At 49.2% G+C, this 19,163-nt stretch overlaps 1 pseudogene; it reads right to left on the bottom strand.

The window, feature by feature from the left end:
- Nucleotides 1-280: 280 nt before the first annotated feature.
- On the bottom strand, nt 281-2,023 carry LOC123089472 (UPF0481 protein At3g47200-like; annotated as a pseudogene).
- Between the last annotated feature and the right edge of the window lie 17,140 nt (nt 2,024-19,163).

Here is a 19,163-nt window from a genome sequence, read left to right as displayed (position 1 = left end):
TTCTGTTTTGTAGATTAAGCAGAATTCCAACAGCATTAGTGCGTGACAATTTTCAATACATTGATTTAGGGCCATTTTAGGAACACGTGATTTTCTGCAAGAGTTGTCGGATTACAAAACAAGAGTAGACAGCTTTTCTGATTTTTCCTATTGATCGAATTAGCAACTTATTCTCATGTAAAAGCAATACTACTAACATTAATCCACTCATTTTCTACTTGGATACAAAGTTTCCTTTATAATTCATATTCTTACAGTTATTCATACAAACAGGTGCCTTTCCATATTTTCACTCTCAGTTTTTTTTTCTGATGCTAGCCCGTGCAGCTGCACGGGTTGACGACTAGTACTAATAATTTTCAGCTTGCACCGGGACCACTTATGGTACAAATCACGTATGCCCCTTTGGCCCTTTTTGTTATCCTTACACCATAAGTGATTTATTAACCCGATAACCAAATCACGTACGTATGCCCCTTTGGCGGGGTTTAGCCGTCCCGATAGAACTGCCGCATGGTGTAGACGGTCTGCAGGACGGTCATGAGGAGGAGGAAGGCGGCGGCTAAGAGGGACATAAACGCCCACGGGCTCCCGAAGTAGGTCCTTTTGAGGTTAGTGAACCACATTTCCCACGGCAGACTGGAGTAGCCGTTGAGCTCCCGCAGCAGGGCGCTGAGCGCGCCGTCCGGATCGAGCACCACGTCCCTCGCAAGGCTGTGGAACAGCATGGCCACGGCCTCTTCGCTGCCAAGGGAATTCCGGATGATCCCCTTTGAGGTCAGCAGCGCCACGTCCTTGGGCGATTGGATGATGCAGTCCACGAAGAAGACGTAGGCCATGATGGCGCTCCCGGTGGCGGATCCGGTGCCGACGTGCAGCCGCTCGAACGCCACCATGTTGAAGAGAGTGTACTCGGTGGAGTCGTCCACTGGCAACTTGGGCATGCTGAGGACGCCGCGCCTGAAACGGATGTTGTGTAGACTGCTCGAATTGCTCGTTTTGAACCGGATCCCAGCTTGGTAGAGCTCCACTGCCGACCGGATGGTGTCGTCGGAGTCGAACTCCGGCACTCTGAACCTCCGGCACTCACCGAAGAGCATGCTCCAGCGAAAGACATCGAGTGGGTGGAGCCCTAGGCGACCTACAGGAGTTGGTGGCCGTGAAAATGGGGCCAAAAACCTTACCACCATTCGGTTGATAAAGTCGTCGCCCTGCTGGCCGTTGATCATGCATGTAATGTACTCCAGTAAGCATTAATTCAAATCTCCCAATAACTGAGGTAGCAGGGGCAAATTTTCAAATGAAGAAGTAAAGTGGGGCAAAAGATTCAATTTCTCCGGAGCAGGGGTTACGTACCGGAGGACTTTCCCTCTGAACCCCAATGAGCTTGTGGAGCAGGAGCAGCGGCAGCTGGTTCTAGAGCATCAGCATGTCTCGCCTGATAGAGGGGATGTGGTACAGTATCCCGTGGCTGCAGAAGATTGGGTCGTCGCTGCTGAAGATTGGGTCGTTGGGTGCGTAGTCGTTGTGGTGGTCGAAGCCGGCGGCCGCACGCCTCATCACCTCTAGCAGGAAGCACCCGTCGAGGATCATCATCTCCAGGAACCGCTCCCTGCTGCCGGGGCCCCGACCAGCGGCCCACTCATCGCCGAGGTCCATGTAGGCGTGCTCCAGCTCTTCCGCGACGTCCTCGACGGCAGCGACGAATTCGTCAAACGACCGCCCCGAGCGCCGGAGAAGGCGCCCCAGCGCCCGGCGCTTGTGCTCCTCCATGTGCAGCAGGTGAGGTTCGCCGTGGTGGAAGGGGCCTAGCGACACCAGCTGCGGCTGGTACGCCCGGAGGTTCTTGTTCTTGATGCTCGCCGGCACGCGGTAGATGCAATGACGCTCCCACCGCCCCAGCTCCAACACCACGTCGCCTTCCCCGAGCGTCTTCTCCAGGTCTACGGCCCACTTCCTGTTGCTGCCGCCGGCCGCTGTCATTCTGACCGATCGATGTACAATATGATTGCTATAGGATCTACTAGCATGTATGTTGATCCATCGCTAGCTAGCTATATGTACCCTGCACACACCCAAAAAAAAAGCTATATGTACATAGCTTGTCCGAGGAAATGGATGGTGGAGTGCATTTATTTGAGGTTACTTGGTTATCGGAAAAAAGAATTGCGTGTAGATGTGTACAAAAAGCTGGTCATCACTCATCAGCTCACGCATGGCATATTCTTGTCTCGTTGTTTCACTCCGCACGGCACATGGTAAAACGACACCAACACAAAGGTTCCTCGCTTTCGCAACGGAGACGGCCTAAGAGCATCCTCATATCTTTTTTTTTCTTTTTGTTTCTTTTTTTGAGGATTGAGCATCCTCATATCTGACCCTCGGAACATCCACCGACAGCGGCTAGTTCATTTTTATCTTTATTTTTGTCTTACCTAATAATAATGAAAGAAGGCTTTCATAGTTCTTCATAAGTCATCATTTTACCCCGTCGTCCCGAGCCCGAAACGTTTTTTTCCTCTTTTTTACAACATACCCCACGATTCGCACGGCTCCCAATCCACCCCCACTCCTCCCCTCGTTTGTCTGAAAAAAAACTTCTCCCCTCGCTCAACTATCGACCGTGACGCCATTGTTGCTCCCCACCAATCTCGCCGCACCGACGGGCCCCTCCTTCCTTCCTCCCGCTGCACCCAGGTTCCCCACCTCTGGCAGCCATGGCCACCACATGGTGCCACGTAGGGAACACGGCCAAATCGCTGCTTGCACGCCCCAGGCCGTCGCCCACCCCACACCCCCAAGAGGATGCCGGAGCAGGGCAGTGGCGCTGGTCCATGCGACAAGGGACCTCGATCCGCCACCCAATCAAGACTAGCCTCGACTAGATGCCATCCACGCCGCCTGGAGCACTTCTCACTAGTAGAAAACAGGCCATCAGTCCCGGTTCCAGAGGACCTTTAGTCCCGGTTCTGGAACCGGGACTAAAGGGTCGAGACTAAAGCCAAAACCTTTAGTCCCGGTTTGCTTAAGAACCGGGACAGAGGGGGCTCCACGTGGTCGATGCGGGGCGCCCAGGCAGAAGGACCTTTAGTCCCGGTTGGTAACACCAACCGGGACCAAAAGGCAGCTGGGGTTTTTTTTTATAAAGGGGGGTTTAGGAGTTTTGGATGGTTAATTTAGGGGTTTGATCATATTGTGTTAGCTAGCTAATACAGAGAAGTGAGCTCTCTTTCTCCGTGCTTGGTCGATGTCGTGGTACTAAGTCTGACAGTAAGAATAGGGGGTACGTATGAGGAGGCGAGGCCCTAGCTACGGCGAGGTTGTACACACTAGTTTACGAGTTCGGGCCCCTCTCGGAGGAGGTAAAAGCTCTACGTCTCGGTGCCCTGAGGCGGTCGACTGGAATATAGATGTGTTATACAAGGGGTGTGAACCCTTGTCCCAGAGGAGGGGGGTGGCTTATATAGAGTGCGCCAGGACCCCAGCCCACCTCCGTTACAGGGGTTCAATGTACATAAAGATAGGGTGTTACTGATAACGCCAGCTATAAAGTGTATTTAATGATTTTTAAGACTACGGAGTGAACGCCTGACCGTTGTCATCCTGAGTGACTCTGGGTCTTCTGTACTCCGAGTGGTTTCTTGTATGGTCGAATGGCTTCGTCTTGGTCGAGTAAAATTGGAGGGGGGGGGGGGTATCCGAGTGAGATGACTGGTCGAGTGGATTGCACTTGATGGCTTCAGTTGATACTCCCTGCTGTACTTTGAATGTCTTTGCTTCTAGGGCAGTGACCTTGTGTGGGGCACATAGGTCAGGCCTATGACCCTACCCTAGGTCTATGGCATCGTCATTAGCCCCCGAATGGATTGAGGTCCGAGTGGAAAGAAGGTTGAAGTTGAACCTACCTTGATTCTTGTGCTTCACAAGTATTCATACTGGATTTGACGCCAATGCTGAAACTTCGGCTTCATTTCAGTTGCCTTGATCGATTCAGAGGTTGTCGAGTGAACTTATGCTGGCACTCGTCGAGTGTTGTTATGATGCGAAATCTTTAGCGCGATTGGTTACTGCAGATCCCGGATCTCACGGGATTCCAAAATTTGGGGTAGCGCGCGAGGCAGAGCGCGCCGTACTAAACGAGATGGATAGACAGGGGCGCCTCGATTTCTGTGCCAATATTTTCCCCACGTACCCGGTGTGCTACTGTTGCGGGATTTGACAAGATTGCTCGAGCCCACACATCAGCCACTCGGAAGTAGGCCCTTAAAAGGCGTCGGGGCCGAGGCGTCTCCATTGTGCGCTCCCATTCCCCTTCTTCCTTCTCTGCCTCTCCACCGCATCTTCCTCCGCCCTCGACGCTGCCGCTCCGCCAGTGCGTAGCCCGCCACCATGGTGAAGGATAAGACGAAGGCGCTAGAGCATGCAAAAAAGGAGACGGGGACGCCCCCGGGTTGGATTCAGGGAGATTGGATCCGATCTATGCTCCGGCCAAAGGACCTGGAGGAGCTGGCTGTCACTAGTTTGATCGCCGCCGGGGCCGCGAGGTTGCCGGAGGGGGATACAGAGCCTCAACCACGGTCGGGTGAGTGTGTCCTTCTTGCTACCCATGTCGATCGTGGCTTCTCCCTTCCTCCGCATCCTTTTTCCGGGGCTTTCTGAACTTTTTCAGTGCTCAGCTTCACCACCTCTCTCCCAATACCATGACGTATCTTGCTGCGTTTGTGTCCATGTGTGAGAACTTCTTATTGGGGAACGTTGCAGAAAACAAAAATTTTCCTACGGTTTCACCAAGATCAAACTATGAGTTCATCTAGCAACGAGAGAGAGGAGTGCATCTACATACCCTTGTAGATCGAGCGGAAGCGTTCAAGAGAACGAGGTTGAGGGAGTCGTACTCGTCGTGATCCAAATCACCTGAGATCCTAGCGCCGAACGGATGGCACCTCCGCGTTCAACACACGTACGGTCAGCGTGACGTCTCCTCCTTCTTGATCCAGCAAGGGGGAAGGGGAGGTTGATGAAGATCCAGCAGCACGACAGCGTGGTGGTGGATGTAGCAGGGATCTCAGCAGGGCTTCGCCAAGCGTCTGTGGGAGGGAGAGGTGTAGCAAGGGGGAAGGGAGGCGCCAAGTGCAAGGGTGCGGCTGCCCTCCCTCCCCCCTCTTTATATAGGGCCCCAAGGGGGGGCACCGGCCTTAGGAGATGGGATCTCCTAGGGGGGGGGGGCGGCGGCCAGGGGGGTGGCTTGCCCCCCAAGCCAGGTGGAGGCGCCCCCACCCTAGGGTTTCCCAACCCTAGGCGCAGGGGGGGCCCAAGGGGGGTGCACCAGCCCACCAGGGGCTGGTTCCCCTCCGACTTCAGCCCATGGGGCCCTCCGGGATAGGTGGCCCCACCCGGTGGACCCCCGGGACCCTTCCGGTGGTCCCGGTACAATACCGGTGACCCCCGAAACTTTCCCGACGGCCGAAACCTGACTTCCTATATATAATTCTTTACCTCCGGACCATTCTGAAACTCCTAGTGACGTCCGGGATCTCATCCGGGACTCCGAACAACTTTCGTTTTACTGCATACTCATATCTCTACAACCCTAGTGTCACCGAACCTTAAGTGTGTAGACCCTATGGGTTCGGGAGACACGTAGACATAACCGAGACACTTCTCCGGTCAATAACCAACAGCGGGATCTGGATACCCATGTTGGCTCCCACATGCTCCTCGATGATCTCATCGGATGAACCACGATGTCGAGGTTTTAAGCAACCCCGTATACAATTCCTTTTGTCAATCGGTACGTTACTTGCCCGAGACTCGATCGCCGGTATCCCAATACCTCGTTTAATCTCGTTACCGGCAAGTCACTTTACTCATATCGTAATGCATGATCCCGTACCAGACACTTGGTCACATTGAGCTCATTATGATGATGCATTCCCGAGTGGGCCCAGAGATACCTCTCCGTCATACGGAGTGACAAATCCCAGTCTCAATTCGTGCCAACCCAACAGACACTTTCGGAGATACCTGTAGTGCACCTTTATAGTCACCCAGTTACGTTGTGACGTTTGGCACACCCAAAGCACTCCTACGGTATCCGGGAGTTGCACAATCTCATGGTCTAAGGAAATGATAGTTGACATTTGGAAAAGCTCTAGCTAAACGAACTACACGATCTTTGAGCTATGCTTAGGATTGGTTCTTGTCCATCACATCATTCTCCTAATGATGTGATCCCGTTATCAATGACATCCCATGCCCATACTCAGGAAACCATGACTATCTGTTGATCAATGAGCTAGTCAACTAGAGGCTCACTAGGGACACGTTGTGGTCTATATGTACTCACACGTGTATTATGATTTCCGGATAACACAATTGTAGCATGAATAATATACTATTACCATGAACAAAGAAATATAATAATAACCATTTTATTATTGCCTCTAGGGCATATTTCCAACAATCTCCAACTTGCACAAGAGTCAATCATCTAGTTACATTGTGATGAATCAAACACCCATGGAATTTTGGTGTTGATTATGTTTTGCCCTAGGGAGAGGTTTAGTCAATGGATCTGCTACATTCAGGTCCGTGTGTACTTTACAAATATCTATGTCTCCATCTTGAACATTTTCACGTATGGAGTTGAAGCGACGCTTGATGTGCCTGGTCTTCTTGTGAAACCTGGGCTCCTTGGCAAGTGCAATAGCTCCAGTGTTGTCATAGAAGAGTTTGATCGGCCCCGACGCATTGGGTATGACTCCTAGGTCGGTGATGAACTCCTTCACCCTGATTGCTTCATGCGCTGCCTCCGAGGCTGCCATGTACTCTGCTTAACATGTAGATCCCGCCACGACGCTTTGCTTGCAACTGCACCAGCTTACTGCCCCACCATTCAAAATATACACGTATCCGGTTTGTGACTTAGAGTCATCCAGATCTGTGTCAAAGCTAGCATCGACGTAACCCTTTACGACGAGCTCTTCGTCACCTCCATAAACGAGAAACATATCCTTAGTCCTTTTCAGGTACTTCAGGATGTTCTTGACCGCTGTCCAATGTTCCTTGCCGGGATTACTTTGGTACCTTCCTACCAAACTTACGGCAAGGTTTACATCAGGTCTGGAACACAGCATGGCAAACATAATAGACCCTATGGCTGAGGCATAGGGGATGACACTCATCTCTTCTTTATCTTCTGCCGTGGTCGGGCATTGAGCCGAGCTCAATCTCACACCTTGCAATACAGGCAAGAACCCTTTCTTGGACTGATCCATATTGAACTTCTTCAATATCTTATCAAGGTATGTGCTTTGTGAAAGACCTATGAGGCGTCTCGATCTATCCCTATAGATCTTGATGCCTAATATGTAAGCAGCTTCTCCAAGGTCCTTCATTGAAAAACACTTATTCAAGTAGGCCTTAATGCTGTCCAAGAGTTCTATATCATTTCCCATCAAAAGTATGTCATCTACATATAATATGAGAAATGCTACAGCGCTGCCACTCACTTTCTTGTAAACACAGGCTTCTCCATAAGTCTGCATAAACCCAAACGCTTTGATCATCTCATCAAAGCGAATGTTCCAACTTCGAGATGCTTGCACCAGCCCATAAATGGATCGCTGGAGCTTGCATACCTTGTTAGCATTTTCAGGGTCGACAAAACCTTCCGGCTACATCATATACAGTTCTTCCTTAAGATGACCGTTAAGGAATGCCGTTTTGATGTCCATCTGCCATATCTCATAATCATAGTATGCGACAATTGCTAACATAATTCGGACGAACTTTAGCTTCGCTAAGGGAGAGAATGTCTCATCGTAGTCAACCCCTTGAACTTGCCGATAACCCTTAGCGACAAGTCGAGCTTTATAAATGGTAACATTACCATATGCGTCCGTCTTCTTCTTAAAGATCCATTTGTTTTCTATCGCTCATCGATCATCGGGCAAGTCTGTCAAAGTCCATACTTCGTTTTCATACATGGATCCTATCTCGGATTGCATGGCTTCAAGCCATTTGTTGGAATCTGGGCCCGCCATCGCTTCTTCATAGTTCGAAGGTTCATTGTTGTCTAACAACATGATTTCCAGGACAGGGTTGCCATACCACTCTGGTGTGGAACGTGTCCTCGTGGACCTACGAAGTTCAGTAGTATCTTGATCCGAAGTACCTTGATCATCATCATTAACTTCCTCTTCAGTTGGTGCAGGCACCACAGGAACATCTTCCTGAGCTGCGCTACTCACCGGTTCCAGAGGTAGTACTTCATCAAGTTCCACTTTCCTCCCACTTACTTCTCTCGAGAGAAACTCTTTCTCTAGAAAGGACCCGTTCTTGGCAACAAAGGTCTTACCCTCGGATTTTAAGTAGAAGGTATAGCTGATGGTTTCCTTAGGGTATCCTATGAAGACGCATTTTTCCGACTTGGGTTCGAGCTTTTCAGGTTGAAGTTTCTTGACATAAGCATCGCATCCCCAAACTTTTAGAAATGACAGCTTAGGTTTCTTCCCAAACCATAATTCATCCGGTGTCGTCTCAACGGATTTAGACGGTGCCCTATTTAAAGTGAATGTAGCTGTCTCTAGAGTGTATCCCCAAAATGATAGCGGTAAGTCGGTAAGAGACATCATAGATCGCACCATATCCAATAGAGTGCGATTACGATGTTCGGACACACCGTTACGCTAAGGTGTTCCAGGCGGCGTGAGTTGTCAAACGATTCCACATTTCCTTAAGTGCGTACCAAATTCGTGACTTAAATATTCTCCTCCACGATCTGATCGTAGGAACTTTATCTTTCGGTCACGTTGATTCTCTACCTCATTCTGAAATTCCTTGAACTTTTCAAAGGTCTTAGACTTGTGTTTCATCAAGTAGACATACCCATATCTTCTCAAGTCGTCGGTGAGAGTGAGAACATAACGATATCCTCCGCGAGCCTCAACGCTCATTGGACCGCACACATCAGTATGTATGATTTCCAATAAGTTGGTTGCTCGCTCCATTGTTCCGGAGAACGGAGTCTTGGTCATTTTGCCCATGAGGCATGGTTCGCATGTGTCAAATGATTCATAACCGAGAGACTCTAAAAGTCCATCAGCATGGAGCTTCTTCATGCGCTTGACACCAATGTGACCAAGGCGGCAGTGCCACAAGTATGTGGGACTATCATTATCAACTTTACATCTTTTGGTATTCACACTATGAATATGTGTAACATCACGTTCAAGATTCATTAAGAATAAACCATTGACCATCAGGGCATGACCATAAAACATATCTCTCATATAAATAGAACAACCATTATTCTCGGATTTAAATGAGTAGCCATCTCGTATTAAACGAGATCTAGGTACAATGTTAATGCTCAAACTTGGCACTAAATAACAATTATTGAGGTTTAAAACTAATCTTGTAGGTAAATGTAGAGGTAGCGTGCCGACGGCGATCACATCGACCTTGGAACCATTCCTGACGCGCGTCGTCACCTCGTCCTTCACCAGTCTCCGTTTATTCCGCAGCTCCTGCTTTGAGTTACCAATATGAGCAACGGCACCGGTATCAAATACCCAGGAGCTACTACGACCACTGGTAAGGTACACATCAATTACATGTATATCACATATACCTTTAGTGTTGCCGGCCTTCTTGTCCGCTAAGTACTTGTGGCAGTTCCGCTTCTAGTGACCACTTCCCTTGCAATAAAAGCACTCAGTTTCAGGCTTGGGTCCATTCTTTGACTTCTTCCCGGCAACTGGCTTACCGGGCGCGGCAACTCCCTTGCCGTCCTTCTTGAAGTTCTTCTTACTCTTGCCTTTCTTGAACTTAGTGGTTTTATTCACCATCAACACTTGATGTTCTTTCTTGATCTCTACCTCCGCTGATTTCAGCATTGAATATACCTCAGGAATGGTCTTTTCCATCCCCTGCATATTGAAGTTCATCACAAAGCTTTTGTAGCTCGGTGGAAGCGACTGGAGGATTTTGTCAATAACCGCGTCATCCGGGAGATTAACTCCCAGCTGAGTCAAGCGGTTGTGCAACCCAGACATCTTGAGTATGTGCTCACTGACAGAACCATTTTCCTCCATCTTACAGCTGAAGAACTTGTCGGAGACTTCATATCTCTCGACCCGGGCATGAGCTTGGAAAACGATTTTCAGCTCTTCGAACATCTCATATGCTCCGTGTTGCTCAAAACGCTTTTGGAGCCCCGGTTCTAAGCTGTAAAGCATGCCACAGTGAACGAGGGAGTAATCATCAGCACGAGACTGCCAAGCGTTCATAACGTCTTGGTTCTCTAGGATGGGTGCTTCAGCTAGTGGTGCTTCTAGGACATAATCTTTCTTGGCAGCTATGAGGATGATCCTCAGGTTCCGGACCCAGTCTGTATAGTTGTTGCCATCATCTTTCAGCTTGGTTTTCTCTAGGAACGCATTGAAGTTGAGGGTAACTTGGGCCATTTGATCTACAAGACATATTGTAAAGATTTTAGACTAAGTTCATGATAATTAAGTTCATCTAATCAAATTATTTAATGAACTCCCACTCAGATTAGACATCCCTCTAGTCATCTAAGTGATACATGATCCGAGTCGACTAGGTCGTGTCCGATCATCACGTGAGACGGACTAGTCATCATCGGTGAACATCTCCATGTTGATCGTATCTTCCATATGACTCATGTTCGACCTTTCGGTCTCTTGTGTTCCGAGGCCATGCATGTACATGCTAGGCTCATCAAGTTAACCTAAGTGTTTTGCATGTGTAAATCTGTCTTACACCCGTTGTATGTGAATGTTAGAATCTATCACACCCGATCATCACGTGGTGCTTCGAAACAACGAACTGTCGCAACGGCGCATAGTTAGGGGGAACACTTCTTGAAATTATTATGCGGGATCATCTTATTTACTACCGTTGTTCTAAGTAAACAAGATGCAAAAATATGATAAAGATCACATGCAATCAAATAGTAGTGACATGATATGGCCAATATCATATAGCTCCTTGATCTCCATCTTCGGGGCTCCATGATCATCTTCGTCACCGGCATGACACCATGATCTCCATCATCGTGTCTCTATGAAGTTGCTCGCCAACTATTACTTCTACTACTATAGCTAACGGTTTAGCAATAAAGTAAAGTAATTACATGGCATTAAATCATTGACACGCAGGTCATACAATAATTAAGACAACTCCTACGGCTCCTACCGGTTGTCATACTCATCGACATACAAGTCGTGATTCCTATTACAAGAACATATACATCACAATATATCATTCATCATTCATCACAACTTTTGGCCATATCACATCACAAAGCAATTGCTGCAAAAACAAGTTAGACGTCCTCTAATTGTTGTTGCATCTTTTACATGGCTGTAATAGGGTTCTAGCAAGAACATTTTCTTACCTACGAAAAAGCCACAACGTGATTTGTCAACTTCTATTTACCCTTCATAAGGACCCTTTTCATCGAATCCGCTCCAACTAAAGTGGGAGAGACAGACACCCGCTAGCCACCTTATGCAACTAGTGCATGACAGTCGGTGGAACCTGTCTCACGTAAGCGTACGTGTAAGGTCGGTCTGGACCGCTTCATCCCACAATACCGCTGAAGCAAAATAAGACTGGTAGTGGCAAGAAAGTTGAAAACATCTACGCCCACAACAGATTTGTGTTCTACTCGTGCAAAGAGAACTACGCATAGACCTAGCTCATGATGCCACTGTTGGGGAACGTTGCAGAAAACAAAAAATTTCCTATGGTTTCACCAAGATCAATCTATGAGTTCATCAAGCAATGAGAGAGAGGAGTGCATCTACATACCCTTGTAGATCGAGCGGAAGCCTTCAAGAGAACAAGGTTGAGGGAGTCGTACTCGTCGTGATCCAAATCACCGGAGATCCTAGCGCCGAACGGATGGCACCTCCGCATTCAACACACGTACGGCCAGCGTGACGTCTCCTCCTTCTTGATCCAGCAAGGGGGGAGGAGAGGTTGATGAAGATCCAGCAGCACGACGACGTGGTGGTGGATGCAGCAGGGATCCCGGCAGGGCTTCGCCAAGCGTCTGCGGGAGGGAGAGGTGTAGCAAGGGGGAAGGGAGGCGCCAAGTGCAAGGGTGCGGCTGCCGTCCCTCCCCCCTCTTTATATAGGGCCCCTAGGGGGGCGCCAGCCCTAGGATATGGGATCTCCTAGGAGGGCGGCGGCCAGGGGGTGGCTTGCCCCCCAAGCCAGGTGGAGGCGCCCCCACCCCTAGGGTTTCCCAACCCTAGGTGCAGGGGGCCCAAGGGGGGCGCACTAGCCCACCAGGGGCTGGTTCCCCTCCCACTTCAGCCCATGGGGCCCTCCGGGATAGGTGGCCCCACCCGGTGGACCCCCGGGACCCTTCCGGTGGTCCTGCTACAATACCGGTGACCCCCGAAACTTCCCCGACGGCCGAAACCTGACTTCCTATATATAATTCTTTACCTCCGGACCATTCCGGAACTCCTCGTGACGTCCGGGATCTCACCCGAGACTCCGAACAACTTTCGGTTTACTGCATACTCATATCTCTACAACCCTAGCGTCACCGAACCTTAAGTGTGTAGACCCTACGGGTTCGGGAGACACGCAGACATGACCGAGACACCTCTCCGGTCAATAACCAACAGCGGGATCTGGATACCCATGTTGGCTCCCACATGCTCCTCGATGATCTCATCGGATAAACCACGATGTCGAGGTTTTAAGCAACCCCGTATACAATTCCCTTTGTCAATCGGTACGTTACTTGCCCGAGACTCGATCGTCGGTATCCCAATACCTCGTTTAATCTCGTTACCGGCAAGTCACTTTACTCGTACCGTAATGCATGATCCCATGACCAGACACTTGGTCACATTGAGCTCATTATGATGATGCATTACCGAGTGGGCCCAGAGATACCTCTCCGTCATACGGAGTGACAAATCCCAGTCTCGATTCGTGCCAACCCAACATACACTTTCGGAGATACCCGTAGTGCACCTTTATAGTCACCCAGTTACGTTGTGACGTTTGGCACACCCAAAGCACTCCTATGGTATCCGGGAGTTGCACAATCTCATGGTCTAAGGAAATGATACTTGACATTTGGAAAAGCTCTAGCTAAACGAACTACACGATCTTTGAGCTATGCTTAGGATTGGGTCTTGTCCATCAGAACATTCTCCTAATGATGTGATCCCGTTATCAATGATATCCCATGCCCATAGTCAGGAAACCATGACTATCTGTTGATCAACGAGCTAGTCAACTAGAGGCTCACTAGGGACACGTTGTGGTCTATATGTATTCCCATGTGTATTATGATTTCCGGATAACACAATTGTAGCATGAATAATAGACTATTACCATGAACAAAGAAATATAATAATAACCATTTTATTATTGCCTCTAGGGCCTATTTCCAACACTTCTTGGGTTGCCGACCGCACTAGGGTCTCTTGAAACATATTTTAACAATCTGCTCCCAGACCTTGAAGAAGGCGAATCCTAGTGACGAGAGGATGCACGTGATCCAAATGTGCGGGGCCTAGGGATCCAGATGAGGAAGAGGAGCACTTTTCCTACCATGACACTTCCCAAGTCAGTCAGGGGCTGGCAGTCAACCTGGTTCCACCGCCAGGATATTGCGACCCCCGGTCAGTCGACCGGTCTTCCCCCTTTTTCCCTAGATCGTGCCCAGCAGCCTTCTTCACTGACCGCGACCACAGCGGAGAAACTAGAGACGAACATGTTGGTCGAGAGGGTAGTCTAGTTGGTCCGTCAGAGTGTAACTTGCATGGATTTGTTGGAGGTGTTTCTCAGTCGATGCATCCAGCCGCTCCAAACTCGTGACCACTCGATGTGGATGTACTCGGGAGCCAATGACACCGCTCGGGTTCACCCGGAGGAGGTTATGGATGAGACGGTGGCCCTGTGGCTGAAGAGCATTACCGGTAACAAGGATAACCCCAGGGGAGCCAGGAGAGTCGATCCATTCGACACTGACAACCAGCCGGACAAGGTCTGATCCTTGCTTCTGAGTGTACTTCAATCTATCTTGTAACTATTTCTGAATCCGACTGATGTTTGATTAACTCATTGCCTTGCAGGTTTACACTGAGATGTATTCTATGCCAAATGGGGGACAAGCCCAGGAGCAAGTCCAGGAGGGAGCGGATAGCACCGAAGAAAGTGGTGAGTGGCAGTCCCCATATGACGACGATCAGGAGGAGAGTGACGAGTCGGACGATGAAGAAGAGGAAGTCGACTCACCACCTCGCACCGAGTGCCGATCCAAGCAGTTCCATGATCCAGCGGGTGGGCGTGGCAAGACTGCGGCTCCGAGTACGCAAGCGTCTAAGCGCACTCGGACTTCGACTCCGGAGCCGTCAGAGAAGGTTGCCAAGCAGCCCAAGGTTGCCCCATCAAAGTCTCGGAAGACCTTGCCCAAGATCAAGATGGAAGTTCTCGGTGCTTCTGCGTGAGTGTTCTACCTTTCCGTGTTCCATTATTAGCTCGTACTCCTGCTCTAACCGAGTGGATCGTGAACCTTCCAGTACTGCAACTTCCGGGACCTCCATGGAAATTTACAAGGCTTTGGGTGATGAGGAGACTGATGACGTGGCTACTTCCAAAGCTGGTACGCTCTTGCCATCTTAAATTTGTTTTGTCAACTGGATTATCTGTCGATTGTTCCCTTATGGTTGCCTTTTGTTGCAGCTCTGCGGGACGTCATTGAGCTTCTAGACGATGAGGAAGAAGCGCCACCGAAAGACACGAGAAGGAGGGGCAGGGCTTTGATACGTCTCCAACATATCTACTTTTCCAAACACGTTTGCCCTTGTTTTGCCTCTGAAAGACACGGGAAGGAGGGGCAGGGCTTTGATACGTCTCCAATGAAACTAACCTGGACTGACGCTATTTTCAGTAGAACTGCCATGGTGTTGTTTATTGTGCAGAAAACAAAAGTTCTTGGAATGACCTGAAAATCCACGGAGATAACTTTTGGAAAATATAAAAAATACTAGCAAAAGATGAAGGCCAGGGGGCCCACACCCTGTCCACGATGGTGGGGGGCGCGCCCCCTCCCCCTGGGCGCGCCCCCTGTCTCTTGGGCCCACTGACGCTCCACTGACCTCAACTCCAACTCCATATATTCCGTTTCGCGGAGAAAAAAAATCAGAGAGGAAGTTTCATCGCGTTTTACGATACAGAGCCACCGCCAAGCCCTAGTCTCTCTCGATAGGGCTGATCTAGAGTCCGCTCGGGGCTCCGGGGAGGGGGATTCGTTGCTGTCGTCATCAACAACTATCCTCCATCACCAATTTCATGATGCTCACCGCCGTGCATGAGTAATTCCATCGTAGGCTTACTGGACGGTGATGGGTTGGATGAGATTTACCATGTAATCAAGTTAGTTTTGTTAGGGTTTGATCCCTTGTATCCACTATGTTCTGAGATTGATGTTGCTATGACTTTGCTATGCTTAATGCTTGTCACTAGGGCCCGAGTGCCATGATTTCAGATCTGAACCTATTATGTTTTCATGAATATATGTGAGTTCTTGATCCTATCTTGTAAGTCTATAGTCACCTATTATGTGTTATGATCCGACAACCCCGAAGTGACAATAATTGGGTTACTTCTCGGTGCTGACCGTAGTTTGAGGAGTTCATGTATTCACTAAGTGCTAATGCTTTGGTCCGGTTCTCTATTAAAAGGAGGCCTTAATATCCCTTAGTTTCCATTAGGACCCCGCTGCCACGGGAGGGTAGGACAAAAGATGTCATGCAAGTTCTTTTCCATAAGCATGTATGACTATATTCGGAATACATGCCTACATTACATTGATGAACTGGAGCTAGTTCTGTGTCACCCTGTGTTATAACAATTACATGAGGAATCGCATCCGACATAATTATCCATCACTGATCCAATGCCTACGAGCTTTTCACATATTGTGCTTCGCTTATTTACTTTTTCATTACTATTGTTACAATCACTACAATACTGTTATCTTTACTTTTACCACTGTTACCATTACTATCATACTACTTGCTACTAAATACTTTGCCGCAGATACTAAGTTATCCAGGTGTGGTTGAATTGACAACTCAACTACTAATACTTAATAATATTCTTTGGCTCCCCTTGTGTCGAATCAATAAATTTGGGTTGAATACTCTACCCTTGAAAGCTATTGCGATCCCCTATACTTGTGGGTTATGAGGCTTCAAGCATGAGGACGACTGCAGGCCAGGGGACTCAGTCGACATCCACACCAGAGATAGTGGTCCAGCGATCTAGAGATCCGGCTCGGGCCAATGTTTCTTTTTCCAATCCACTGTCGACTGAACATCCCTCAATGTCGACTGCTGAAGTCTCTGCTTCGCGTGCACAGCTCCATGCTTCAGATCATGTGATCGCACCGACTGTATTGCCGTCATCACTCTTTGCTGCATACCACACTCCAGACGACCCGCCGAGTGCCGCCAGGGAAGCCCTTCTCCAGGCAAACCTTATGATGGAGCAGATGAAGATGGTGCACGAGGCCAGTCAGGTTGCCTACAATGCCAACACCGCTCTGCAGGTCAATGTCAAGGTTAGTTGGTTTCCGACTGGTCTCTCGATTAACGGTAGTTGCAACTGCTGCTTCATTGTTCGTAAGATGTCCCTGGATGAGCGTTTTGGAACCTTTATGTGCATCTATCATGGGTCTGCATTTCGCATCCAATCACCCAGTGGGTGTTTTGACTTAGTGTTGAATAATACTTCCACTAGAGTCGACAATGTTGAGTCGAGTGTTTTTCTGAACCAGTGGGGGCACAATGAGTGCACCCACTGGGTGTAGTCCCCGAGACCGCCGTCGGGTGTTTGATGCGGCGGGGGTCTTTGTCGAATGTTACTTCATTGTTCTTTCACTCGGTTGAATAGCTTAATCCGAGTGGAATCCAGACCAGTGGGGGCATGCTGAGTGCACCCACTTGGTGTAGTCCCCGAGACCGCGATCGACTGCTGTAGTCGGCTGGGGTCTAAGAATCCCTCTTTCTTTCTTTTTTCTTTTTTTGGCATGCTCATGTTGGGCAGACCATGCAGAGTGGAAAACCGGACCATTGGGGGCACGCCAAGTGCACCCACTGGGTGTAGTCCCGAGACTACTGTTGAATGTTTGATTCGGCGGTAGTCTTAGAGTAATTGTCGTTGTGATTGACTTTTGTTCCTATCGACTGACATATCTTAGTTGGCGACCACAGAGATCTTGTGATCTTGGAGCTCAATTTGCTAAACTAGAGAAGAAGCAGATCAACCTCAACTTCGGTCTGGAGTTGTCCAAAAAAATCTCAAGAAGGCCCAGGAAGAAGCAGCTACCATGGGAGGCAGTAATTCGTCGATTGTCCACCTTATGACTCTCGATTTTTTAGTCTCTTGAACCGAGTGACTCCACTCGAATAGATGTGCGTAGTGAAAACCGTCAATTGCAAGCCCGCCTGAAGAATTTTAGTTCTTTAGAGAAAATGAAGCAGGCTCTGGAGAAGAAGGACCAAGACCTTGCGGCGGCTCAAAAGGTGGCGCGAGAGAAAATGGCACTTGCCGATAAGAAGTTGGCCTCATTCAACAAGTTGGAAGAGGAGAACTCCAAGTTGAAGACTGTCGTTACTGAAGCCAACCAGGAGGTCGCGAGGCTAAAGAAGGACAAGGAAAACTTGATTGACGAGGTTGGAAGTCTCAAGGCCAAGAAGGATGAACTGTAGGCTTATCTGGGACAACTCGCTGAGAAGCTGGTCTTGAAGCTTGAAGGTATTTCCTTTTGTCCGACTGATTTGTCCATGTCGACTGACACGTCTTGTTAAACTGTCACTCACCGCTATTCCAACCATGCAGAACTTTTTCAAGACTTTGAAGCAGAGACTGGGCAGGTCGAGACAGGTCTTGACCCCATATACTCTCCTGTCAAAGATGACGTTGCGATGAGCGTGCTGCGATTAGAGACTCGTCTGGACAGTGCTGTGGATTATCTCGCTCGTCCGAAGGTGGTAATGTCGCGGATCGACGCTGAACTCTGGCCTCAAGCGGAACTCCCAAAAGATCTCAAGTCTTTGATGACTCGACTGAACCAAATCCCTGGTCGAGTGCAGGAGTGGAAGAAGCCGCCTGCTCGCTGTGGCACCGATGTTGCTCTATCGTTGGTCCGAGTCCACTGCAAGGATGTCAAAGAAGACAAGCCGGCGGCTCTCAAGGTTGCCAACACTAAGAAGCTCAGCCTCCAGTCCTTCATGGACACCTTCCTTGACCTAGCCACTCATATCGCAGATAGCATCGACCTTGACAGCTTCGTCCAGCCAGCAAGTCCACCTCCTGCCGAGTGAACAAACATTATGCTCCACCTGTATTTGCCTCGGAATGCCGAGTGGTTTTGTAACTGTTAAACTCTTTCAGGCCTAATGCCTGAGTACTTCTGCCCGTTGCGGTTCTGAACTTTTGCGGGATTTATCTGAATTTGGTTTTCTTTGAATATGATGGCTTTGCCTTTATCGCTTTGGAATGTCTTTCGATTCCGAGTGAAACTTGACCTTTTCACCTTTCGTCGAGTGGTTCTGACGATGTGTTCAGTTGACACCTCGTCATCCTTGCATATCGAGATGGAATGTACGTTGTACTTGTGACGCGGTTCTGATGTTGTGTTCAGTTGACACCTCGACGCCCTTGTGGATCGAGATGGAGCGTACGTTGTACTTGTGACGCAGCTCTGACGTTATGTTCAGTCGACACCTCGTCATCCTTGCGGATTGAGATGGAGCGTAAGTTGTACTTGTGATGCAGCTTTGACATTGCATTCAGTCGACACCTTGTCGTCCTTGCGGATCGAGATGGAGCGTACGTTCTAGTTGTGATGTAGCTCAGAGGATCTTTGTGACTTAGGCGAGTACGGGGTCGCAGCTAAGCTCCCGAGTGGGAGGATCGCTCTCCACTCGGAGTGTTTTTAACTTAGGCGAGTACAGGGTCGCGGCTAAGCCCCCGAGTGGGAGGGTTGCTCTCCACTCGGAGTGTTTTTAACTTAGGCGAGTACGGGGTCACGGCTAAGCCCCCCGAGTGGGAGGGTTGCTCTCCACTCGGCGTGTTTTTAACTTAGGCGAGTA

Source organism: Triticum aestivum, chromosome 4B (genome assembly GCF_018294505.1).
Source record: "Triticum aestivum cultivar Chinese Spring chromosome 4B, IWGSC CS RefSeq v2.1, whole genome shotgun sequence".
Lineage (NCBI taxonomy): Eukaryota > Viridiplantae > Streptophyta > Magnoliopsida > Poales > Poaceae > Triticum > Triticum aestivum.
The sequence above is the reverse complement of the archived record's forward strand: the minus strand, read 5'-3'. Positions and strand labels throughout refer to the sequence as shown.